Here is a 12,176-nt window from a genome sequence, read left to right as displayed (position 1 = left end):
TGTTTTCCTTGTTTGATTTTGCTTCAGCAAGAGACACTTTTAGGTTAGGCTATGTGCTTTATGGGATGGGGTGGGTGTCCCGCACCCTGTTTGTGGGGTTGCTGCGACATTTTTGGGGTATTTTTTTTTCTTCGTCTTTTTTTTTCTTCTTGTTTTTGTTTTTGTATTTCTGTGTGTTTGTTTACCTCCATCCACTCTTTTCCTGTGTTTACTAAAGAGTATCACTCTTCCTGTTTCATTTTGCAACCTATGTGCCCAGATGCTCATCAGTTTATTGATTTATTTTTTTCTCTTTTATGAACTCTGACTTGTTATGTCTTCAACTTTGATGGGACAGAATCTCCTGCTGGCCAGTTTTAACTGCAAGGGCTTAATAACCCTGTTAAACGCAGTCATCTCCATCAGATAGGAGTCCAGGTCTTTTTTTTTGCGGGAGACTCATCTCAAGAACTCTCAACATCAAAATCTGAAGAAGGGCTGGGTAGGCCAAATATACCACTCATCTTTCTCTGGTAAAGCCAGGGGAACAGCTATTCTTCTGCATAAATCGGTTCCATTTGTTTGTAATCGGATTATTTCTGACCCCAATGGGGGATATATTATTGTTACTGGTGTAATTAAAAATGTTTGTGTTATACTGGTAAACATTTATGCACCCAACTGTGACGATGAAGCTTTTTTTAGACATTTTGTCACTCTCCTCCCAGACGTGTCATCGCATTATTTGATATTAGGTGGTGATTTCAATTGCTGGCTGGACTCTCAACTGGATCGTTCTTCAACGAAACCAGCGCCACTTTCACGGTCAGCCAAAATTATTCATTCCTTCATGCAGAAGTTTTCAATGTCTGATGCGAGGTGATTTCTTAATCCTTTAAAAAAAGAGTATCTTTCTTTTCAGCTGTGCACCGTACATTTACATGTATTGATCCTTTTCTAATCGATAATAGATTACTGTCATCTCTAACCTTGTGTAGGTATGAGGCCATTGTTCTTTCTGACCATGTTCCACTTCTAATGAATATCAAATTATTTGCTGAACCATCTAAATGTCCTCTTTGGCGATTAAGCACACGTCTCTCGAGCGATTGCTTCACCAATTTTGTATCAAAACAGATCGATTTCTTTTTATCTATCAATAAGACACCAGGGATATCGGCATCTCTTCTCTGGGAGTCTTTGAAGGCTTTTATCCGGGGAGAAATTATTTCTTACATTCATTATGAAAATAAATTGAGGCAGGAGAAAGTGACTAATCTGAGACAACAAATTTTTATTTGTTGTGGCTATTGAGCCTCTTGCAATTTCTATTAGTTCTAATATGTCTATTGTAGGAATACAGCACCATGGTCTGGTTGCAAAAGTTTCACTCTATGCTGATTACCGTCTTTTATATATATATCAAATTTTGATACTTCTATTCCTGCTGCTTTGCATTTACTTTCAGACTTTGGACAACTCTCAGGATAAATTAAACCTGAGTAAAAGTGAGCTATTTCCTATTAATTTGGTTGCAACAGACCGTCTTTGACAATTATTCCCGTTTAAAGTTGATACCAGTTTTTCGTATCTGGGAATTAAGATTACACACAAACAAGACCATTTATTTAAAGCTAATTTTTCTCCACTCTCATCAAAATTTAAAGCAGATTGTTACTCAAACTGTCGTTAATGGCCCGTGTTAATTGTATAAGAATGAATGTTCAGAATCAGAAAATATTGTCAAGTGAGGGGCGGCAGTGGCTCAGCGGTAGAGCAGATGTCTTGAAGACAGATCGCCCAGCCATCGGTGGATCGATTCCCGCTCCCACCAGAACATCTCCGGAGTGTGAGCTGACGGTGGGAGGCGTCAGCTCACCTCCCAGCCACTGCCGAGGCGCCCTTGAGCAAGGCGCCGTCCCCCTTACAAGCTGCTCTATTGGGGCGCACTCCAGGAAGCTGCTGCCCGTCACTCTGCCTCCCGATGTACAGCTTGATGTTGTGTTTGTATACTAACTGCATGATTACAGGCCCCTTTGTGTGCTGTGGTTGTTTCAGGGGCCTGTACATACATAGTGTGTGTGAAAAACTAACACAAAAAAAATGTAACAAATGTACACCTGAGTGTCAAATGTAATTTCCCCTAGGGGATCAATAAAGTGTATCTTCTTCTTCTTCTTCTTCTTCTTCTTCTACAGTAAAGTTTACCATACGAGGAACTCCACGCGGTGTTGGTGCATTAAAAGGTGGAAGAGAAGCAATAAGGAATAAGGAATAAAACATTTTTTTAAAGAGTATTTACAATTTACATTACGGTCAGATGAGATATACTGTATATGGTTGGTGTTTACAGGCAAAGAAGAGAAGTCCAAAGAGTAAACTGTCTTTGCAGGGTGGTTAGGGGCAGATGGTTACCTGGGGGGGGGGGGCATTGTTCATGAGGCTGACTGCAATGGGGAAGAAGCTGTTTTTATGGCGTGAGGTCCTGGTCCGGATGGACTGTAGCCTCTTGCCAGAGGGGAGGGTCTGTAACAGGTTGTGGCCAGGATGAGAGGGGTCAGCAGCAATCCTGGCTGCACGTCAGCGGGTCCTTGTGTCGAACAGTTCCTGGAGGTTTGGCAGGCTGCAGCCGATCACCTTCTCTGCAAAACGTATGACTCGCTGCAGCTTGGCCTTGTCCCTGGCCGTGGCTGCAGCAAACCACACTGACATAGAGGATGTGACAATGGACTGAATGGTGGCAGTGTAGAAGTTCACCAGCATCTTTGCAGGGAGGTGAAACTTCTTAAGCTGCCACAAGAAATACATCCTCTGCAACCGAAAACTGCTGTCACAACTAGAGATCGACGAAATACAACAACAACGCTACGTCAAGGGGGAGCCAGGAGGCCAGGTCAGCGGGGGGATATCACCCCCCCCACAATCCGTGATTGGGTACCAAGCCCCAAGAGACATACACAGCCTCAATACAAGAGCTGCTGACCTGCGAAGGAAGATCGTGACCCAAATGGAAACCTGGAGCCTCCGACAAATACCGAACCTAAGTTGTCAAGTACCTTCAGAAGATCTGCTAGAAGATGTGAATGCTGCAATAAGAACCATCCCCACAGGGAACATAACTGAGACCAACAAGCTGATCCACAGTACAGCAACAGTAATCCTCGAAATGCTGGGATATAAGATCAACACAGGGCATAACAAACAATACCCTCCATGGAAGAGATGGTTAGAGGCCAAGATAAAGGCGACACGGAGAGAAGTCAGCCAGCTAGCCGAGCTACAGAAGGGGAACATGGTGAATAAAGGGGAAAAAACAGCAAGCTCTCCATACCTGAAGCACTCAAAACTGCTAAACAGAGACTAACGGCTCTGGCTACCCGACTGAAGCGATACACCAAGGAGATTGAGGCCAGGAGAATAAACAAGACCTTCTCCACTCAACCAGTAACGGTGTACTCTCAGTGGCAGGGAAATAGCATCCGGCCAGACCCACCAAGAGCTGAGGTGGAGAAATACTGGAAGGGCATATGGGAAAGAAAAGCATCACACAACACCGATGCTCAGTGGCTAGTGGACCTAAGGACTGACCACAGCTGCCTCCCAGAACAAGAACCAGTAACCATCTCAATGGCAGACATCCAAGAAAGAGTGTCAAAGATGAAGAGTTGGTCAGCACCGGGCCCCGATATGATCCATACATACTGGCTAAAGAAGCTGACAGCACTCCACGAGCGTCTAGCAGCACAGATGAACCAGCTGCTAAGGGATGGGACGCACCCAGAATGGTTGACTGAAGGCAGGACAGTCCTGATCATGAAAGACCCACAGAAGGAATCTACCCCATCCAACTACCGGCCAATAACCTGTCTCAGTACAACATGGAAGCTCCTGTCAGGCATCATGGCAGCTAAGATGAGTAGGCACATGGATCAATATATGAGTGGGACACAGAAAGGAGTTGGTAATAACACCAGGGGAGCCAAGCACCAGTTACTGGTGGACAGAGCAGTACACAGAGACTGTAAGAATAGGCAGACCAACTTGTGCACCGCCTGGATTGACTACCAGAAAGCCTATGACTCAATGCCACACACGTGGATACTGGAATGTCTGGAACTGTACAAGATCAACAGGACACTAAGAGCCTTCATCAAGAACTCAGTGGGGAAGTGGAAGACAACCCTGGAGACTAACTCCAAGCCAATTGCCCAAGTTAACATCAAGTGCGGCATATACCAAGGGGATGCACTATCACCACTGCTGTTCTGCATAGGCCTGAACCCCCTCAATCACATCATCACAAAGAGTGGCTACGGATACCAATTCCGAAGCGGGACAACAATCAGCCATCTCCTCTACATGGATGACATCAAGCTGTATGCCAGGAGTGAGCGAGAAATTGACTCACTGATCCACACCACCAGGATCTACAGCGATGACATAGGGATGTCATTCGGATTAGACAAATGTGGCCGGATGGTATCAAGAAGAGGCAAGATGATCAGAACTGAAGGGGTCAACCTACCAGGGGGCAGGATAGAAGACATCAAAGACAGCTACAAATACCTTGGAATCCCACAGGCTAATGGCAACCATGAGGAGGCCGCAAGGAAGTCATCCACAGCCAAATACCTCCAGAGAGTAAGGCAAGTCCTGAGAAGTCAGCTGAATGGCAAGAACAAGGTCCGAGCCATCAACATGTATGCACTGCCGGTCATAAGCTGGCCAAAGGAGGAGATAGAAGTCACAGATATCAAGACTAGAAAGCTCCTCACCATGCATGGAGGGTTTCACCCCAAGTCCAGCATCCTGAGGCTGTACACTAAGCGGAAAGAGGGAGGCCGAGGACTAGTGAGCATCAGGGCCACTGTCCAGGATGAGACATCAAAAATCCAAGAGTACATCAGGAAGATGGCCCCAACAGATGGAACTGCTCAGTGAATGCCTTAGACAGCAGAAGCCTGAGGAGGAAGAGGAGGAGGAGGAGACGACATGGAGGGACAAGCCCCTACACGGCATGTACCACCGTCAGATAGAGGAAGTGGCTGATATCAAGAAGACCTACCAATGGCTGAATAAAGCTGGACTGACAGACAGCACAGAGGCACTGATCATGGCAGCACAAGAACAGGCCCTAAGTACAAGGGCAATAGAGGCCAATATCTAACACAGTAGTTCTGACCCAAGGTGCAGGCTATGTAAAGAAGCCCCAGAGTCAGTCCAGCATGTGGTAGCAGGGTGCAAGATGCTCGCCAGCTCAGCATACATGGAAAGGCACAACCAAGTAGCTGTGATAGTGTACAGGAACATCTGTACCCGGTATGGACTAGAAGTACCCAAATCCCAATGGGACATACCACCAAAGGTGGTTGAGAACGGCAAGGCTAAGATCCTGTGGGACTTCAGCTTCCAGACCGACAAACAGCTACTGGCTAACAAACCGGACATAGTGGTGATGGACAAAGAGCAGAAGAGAGCAGTGGTGATAGATGTGGCGATTCCAGCTGATGCCAACATCAGGAAGAAGGAACACGAAAAGATTGAGAAATATCAAGGGTTGAAAGAACAGCTGGAACAGATGTGGAAGGTTAAGGTTAATGTGGTCCCCGTGGTAGTAGGAGCACTTGGGACAGTGACCCCCAAACTGGGAGAGTGGCTCCAGCAGATTCCTGGAACAACATCTGAAGCCTCATATATATATATATATATATATATATATATATATATATATATATATATATATATATATATATATATATATATATATATATATATATATATATATATATATATATATATATATAATATATATATATATATAATATATATATATATATATATATTTATATATATATATATATATATATATATATATATATATATATATATTTATATATATAGACACACACACACACACACATACATTTTTTCTATATACTGTATACCTATTTACTTCTGGCTTGTATTGGACATTGCATAGAGTGTACCTCATTCTATTTTACCTGTCTTAATATATTTTTTGTATGCATTTGTATACTGTATGTTGTAACGTGAGTGGATGGAGGTTGTTTGTTTGTTTGGAGGTGAGTTGAGGGTTTTTGTTGTTGTTCTGTATTCTGTTTTTCTTTGTTTTGTTTTGTTTTTTTCTTGTTTCTTTTCTATTTTTCTTTTTACAGGATTGGACAACATAGTTTATGTTTTATACTGTGAATTTGATTTGTATAATTGTGCAATTCCTGAAGAAAACCTGATAAATAAGTTAAGAAAGATGGAAAGAGTACTTTGAAGAGTTGATGAATCATGAAAGTGAGAGAGATCAAAGACTAGAAGAGGTGGCTGTTGTGGACCAGGAAGAAGCAAAGATTAGTCAGGATGAAGTGAGGAGGGCATTGAAGAGGATGAAGAGTGGAAAGGCAGTCGGTCCTGATGATATACCTGTAGAGGTTTGGAAGTGTCTAGGAGAGGTGGCAGTAGAGTTTCTGACTGGGTTGTTCAACAGGATCTTAGATAGTGAGGAGATGCCTGAGGAATGGAGGAGAAGTGTGCTGGTGCCCATTTTTAAGAACAAGGGGGATGTGCAGAGCTGTGGCAACTACAGAGGAATAAAGCTGATGAGCCGTACAATGAGGTTATGGGAAAGAGTAGTGGAAGCTAGACTAAGGGCAGAAGTGAACATTTATGAGCAGCAGTATGAAGTACAGAGAAGTACAGAGATGGCCAGACGGAGCTGCATTGTGTTTTTGTAGATATGGAGAAAGATTATGACAGGGTGCCCAGAGAGGAACTGTGATGTTGTATGAGGAAGTCTGGAGTGGCAGAAAAGTATGTTTGAGCAGTGCAGTTCAAGGTGGAGGTGGGACTGCATCAGCTCTGATCAGCTCTGAGCACCTTGTTGTTTGATGAGGTGATGGACACGCTGACAGATGAGGTTAGACAAGAATCTCTATGGACTATGATGTTTGCAGATGACATTGTGATCTTTAGTGAAAACAGGGAACAGGTGGAGGAGAAGCTAGAGAGGTGGAGGTTTTTCCTTGAAAGGAGAGGAATGAAGGTTAGCCGCAGTAAGACAGAATACATGTGTGTGAATGAGAAGGACCAACGTGGAAGAGTGAGGTTATAGGGAGAAGAGATCAAGAAGGTGGAGGATTTTAAGTACTAAGGGTCAACAGTCCAGAGTAGTGGAGAGTGTGGAAAAGAGGTGAAGAAGCGTGTACAGGCAGAATGGAAAGGGTGGAGAAAAGTGTCAAGTGTGATGTGTGATAGAAGAGTTTCAGCTAAAATGAAAAGGTGTAAAAAACTGTGGTGAGACCAGTGATGTTGTTTGGTCTAGAAACAGTGTCACTGAGGAAACGACCGGAGACAGAGCTGGGGGTAGCAGAGATGGAAATGCTGAGGTTCTCTTTGGGAGTGACCAGGATAGATAGGATCAGGAATGAGTACATCAGAGGAACAGCACATGTTTGAGGTTTTGGAGATAAAGTCAGAGGCGCCAGACTGAGATGGTTTGGACATGTCCAGAGGAGACAGTGAATATATTGGTAGAAGGATGCTGAGTTTTGGACTGCCAGGCAGGAGGCCTAGAGGAAGACCAAATAGGAGGTGTATAGATGTAGTGAAAGAGGACATGAAGGTAGTTGGTGTGAGAGAAGAGGATGCAGAAGACAGGGTTAGATGGAGACAATTGATTCGCTGTGGCGACCCTTGAAGGGAAAAGCCAAAAGGAAAACAAGAAGATGATCAAGAATGCGAATGCAGAGACTGTTCTCTTTTTAAAAAGAAGATATGACGCCACGGTCAATAAATCCTGGAAGGAAGTCAATTGCCCCAAAAGAACTGAATAATGGTGAGAAGACGATGGAAAAGAAGCACAAGATTCCCATAATTCAGGCTGTAAATACTGCCAAACAAAGACTCTGACTGCAAGACTGAAGAGAAAAGTAACACCAGAATATACCCATTCAGTGTGTACTCCCAGCTACAAATGGATAAAAACAGAAGTACAGATCCAAACTGAAATGACACTGAGCTTTGAACTGCCAGGCAGGAGGCCTAGAGGAAGACCAAAGAGGAGGTTTATGGATGTAGTGAAGGAGGACATGAAGGTAGTTGGTGTGAGAGAAGAGGATGCAGAAGACAGGGTTAGATGGTGGCATCTGATTCGCTGTGGCGACCCCTGAAGGGAAAAGCTGAAAGGAAAAGAAGAAGGTATACTGGGAATGGTTGTGTTGTTGTGGTGTTGTTTTGGTGTTGTTTTAGTGTTGTTCCGGTGTTGTGGTATTGGGTCTATTTCACGAAGGCAGGGTTAACCTACACTGAGGTAAACCTGTGGTTCTGGGTTGCTTTACCCTGAACTTGGAAAAACCAGGGATTTCGGTTTCACAAACACGGTGCAGGGTTAGTTTTCCTAACCCAGAGTAAATTGACCCGCAGTTTAACTGACACGACAACTTGAAAAAAAGCAATCATCAATGGAGCCCCGATTCATCGATTCACCATGACGACGGACGAGACGCGCACCGCAACGCTTTACGGAAGTCGGAGTACAGATTTTAATTGATGAATATGAAGACTTTGAGGAAATTTTCAGAAGAAACAGAACAGCGTTGCAGCTGCAAAGAAGAGGCACATGTCGTGGAAGTGAATTGCTGCTCAAGTCGATGCGTAAGTTCTAAGTCCGTTGCACTCACGGTAAAAATACGGAAGTAAACGGCTTCAATAATAGTTTATTAATTTATTTTATTTAGGTGCGATCCAGTGGGGGGAGAAGGGCACGTCAGCAGCTGAGAATGAAGTATCGTGAACATCGTTCACACAGGTCAGACTTCGTCATCTCGTTAGGGATCCTCCTCATCTTCATTATGTTTGATATTGTACAGTAAATATTAAGTGGACGTTTGACTGTTCGGTTGTTTTATCCCCAACATAACGCTCTTTTCACGCACATAAATGCGCTCTCATCTATACCAGGTTCTGTTAAATAATGAAATACATTAAAATGTTTTATTGTTGTGTAAATAAAACAGTCAGTCGGCATATGAACGTTACAAAAACAGTTGAGAAGGATATTCACACCATTGCGTACACCGATATTATCTAAGAACTGAAATCAAGGCCTGACATTAGCTCGTTTGATACAGTAATAGCCAAAGCTGCTTTAATTCATACACAGTGGCCGTGACATTGTACTGCTTATAACCGCTTTAAGGTATTCCAGGTTTTATTTTCTGTCTGTTTTAGTCACATGATACACACAGGAGTTAATATTGATTAAGGAAAAAGAAAGAAATTAACAAGAAATTGAAGAAAACAAAGGTGGACTAATATTTTATGTTACTGATTGTTCTCTTCCCATTCTGGTGGAATACAGAGTGACATTTATCCTCTACTGAAGTATTAACAGATTCTCATCCCTTTTTAAAGAGAACTGATAAAGAGAACTGTCCGACAGGACATGACTGGCCCATCTGAACGCGATCCAAAAAAAAATTAAAATCTCTGTGAATTAGAAACTCCATCAAGGGGCTCCTCGTCAAACGGACATGCTATGTTCACCTCTGAAATACGGAGTTATTTATTAACCCTTACTTCGGTCAGACTCTCCGTCCGACAGAACCAGGAAATGAAGCCGCGCGAGCGGCGGTGAAAGGGGGCGGAGTCAAAAGAAACCCTGGGTTTGTGGAATGAAACCTGCTCCTGACCAGGTTAAGTTCAGAGAGTCTGTTACTGCGGTAACAAACCCAGAGGTTCAGTTCACCTCGCGTCATGAAACAGGTCAGGGTTACTGCTCTAACCCTGGGTTAACTTACCTCTCTTTTTGAAAATGAAAGCCCTGGTTTTCCCTGATTTCAGGGTTAACTCACCCTGGTTTTCCACTAAGCCTGCTTTTTGAACGGCCCCACGCAGGGGTAACGACCCCCGAGTACAACCTGTGGTTCTGGGTTTCTTTACCCTGAACTTGGAAACCCAGGGTTTTCGGTTTTACAAGTGCTTCTCGGGGTTAGTTTTTGTAACCCAGGGTAAGTTGACCCGCAGTTTAACAGGCGCAACGCCACTTTAAAAAGCCATCATCAATGGAGCCCAGATTCGACGAGTCACCATGACGACGGACAAGACGCACTCCGCGTTACTTCACGCAGTTGAAGTGCAGATTATAATCTACGTGTATGAAGACTTAGAGGACATGTTATGAAAAGAGGAACAGCGTTGCAGCTGTAAAGAAGAGAGAGATGACTTGAAACTGCTGCTCAAGTCGATGCGTACGTCTAAACGTAGTCCGTGGGACTCACGGTACAATTACGGAGGTAAACGGCTTGAATAATAGTTTATTATTTTATTAGATGCAATCTAGCGGAGGAGAAGCACACATGTCAACAGCTGAGAACGAAGTTTAAAAACATCGTTCACACAGGTCAGACTTCTGCATCATCTCGTTAGGGATCCTCCTCTTCCTCATTATAACATAATGACATTGTACAGTAAATAATAAGTGGACTTTCGGCTTTTCAGAATGCTCCTGTCACACACATAAATGTGCTCTCATCTATAGGCATTCCATGTTTAATTATCTTTGTCTTTTAATCAAATAATACATAATTGATAAAAAGAAAAAGAAATTAACAGGAAATTGAAGAAAAGAAAGGTGGTCAAATATTTTCTGTTACCGATTGTTCCTATTGCTTAACATTCTGGTGCAATACAGAGTGACATTTAGCCTCCACTGAAGGATCAACACTTTCTCATCATTTTTTAACAGAGCAAGCTGGGAAGTCCGTCACATCCAATGTACAGATAGACACTCAGTGAAGACCAGCGGTTCTTTCTGTGGCATTCATATGCAACTGTATGTTTTGATGTCCTCCTCATGTATTTCCAGCTATTTGTTACAGAAGTTTATCCAATTCACATTCTATGAAATACAGACAACAGATAAAAAATGGTTTCTTTGGACCTCCAGATTAGGAGGGCAGATTTGAACATACAAATACAAAGTTAGAGGTGGGTGTTGTTCACAAGTGAATCATGTTGAATATTAGAATGTTCACCACTAAAATGATCTAAGAAATAACTTTGTATTCATAAGTAATAAAGATGACCAAATGAAATGTATATTGTATGTATATTTATGTTTTTATTGCCCGCTGTGGTGATGGTGATTTAGACAGACTCTGAAATGATTCTGGCAGATGGAGTCACTGCTCTGTCACCCTGGATAGCTGGCAGGTGGACGGGGTCATTATCGGGGTGTTCAGTTTGTGGGGTAGGGTGCTGTTCTCCTCTGATAGCGGCAATACTACTATGAAGAACAGAACTGCATCACAGGTCCTCTCAGGAATCATCCTGAGGTGTCATGGACACTGGAAACGGCCTTTCAGCAGAACTATGGTCATCTCCACCCGGGCTCTCGTCCTGCGGTGAACCCATGTGAAGTTCTATTGGGGACCTGGGTTAGTAAGGGGTCAGCAGCCTCGGTTGGGCATGGGTAACCCCTGTCCCCCAGAAAACAACCATCAGACTCCTGTGATGGAAAGTAGATTCATTAGAGTGGATTAAACGATGGAGACAAGTGAATTATTGTGCTAATCTTTAGTTAATGCATTAGTCTGTTGCTCAGGTGAGACTCATCATACACCTGTGAGTCAGGAACCGATCAGGACCGCTCCGTCTCCACATCAGTATGCTATGCTTGCTCTGGAGGGTTCTGTTGGGTGTCTGTTAAAGCTCTTTGAAATGTCTGCTGAAGTGATTAGGCGCTATTTAAATAAAGGTGGAAAATGTAGTTTGCAGCATCACATATGATCTGGACAGATGTTAGTTTATTTATGATGCAGTCTTTAAGGTGTAGAAACAGTAGTCAATGTACTTGTACCTGCATATATTTGCTGTGAATGGACATCCTCTTCACATCATCACCTTCATTATGTGAGGGAGCCTTGATGGGAATGTGGGTACCATCTATGGCAGCAAATTACATTGGGACATCCGAAAGAAATTAATGTCTGGGACTGCAGCACAATATCATTAAGAGAACATACTTTCAAATTAATCAGATTTCTACATCATTCACCTGCAGTCCTATGGAACTCCTCCTTGATGATCCTGACGGTTTTCTCTCCAGGGAAATAGAAAAACTGGGGTAAAAGTTTAAAGGTGAGGCACATTGAGCATCTCCAACATTATAGGAAAATTACCGTTTG

At 43.2% G+C, this 12,176-nt stretch overlaps 1 long non-coding RNA gene across 1 annotated transcript; it reads right to left on the bottom strand.

The window, feature by feature from the left end:
- Positions 1-11,153: 11,153 nt before the first annotated feature.
- On the bottom strand, positions 11,154-12,176 carry LOC137597169 (uncharacterized). Its single transcript, XR_011035620.1, has 3 exons — positions 12,047-12,176; positions 11,849-11,934; positions 11,154-11,497 (listed from the first exon to the last, which is right to left on the bottom strand). It is a non-coding gene; the product is annotated as an uncharacterized lncRNA (long non-coding RNA).

The sequence above is a fragment of the Antennarius striatus genome, chromosome 6 (genome assembly GCF_040054535.1).
Source record: "Antennarius striatus isolate MH-2024 chromosome 6, ASM4005453v1, whole genome shotgun sequence".
In the NCBI taxonomy this organism is placed as follows: Eukaryota; Metazoa; Chordata; class Actinopteri; order Lophiiformes; family Antennariidae; genus Antennarius; species Antennarius striatus.
The sequence above is the reverse complement of the archived record's forward strand: the minus strand, read 5'-3'. Positions and strand labels throughout refer to the sequence as shown.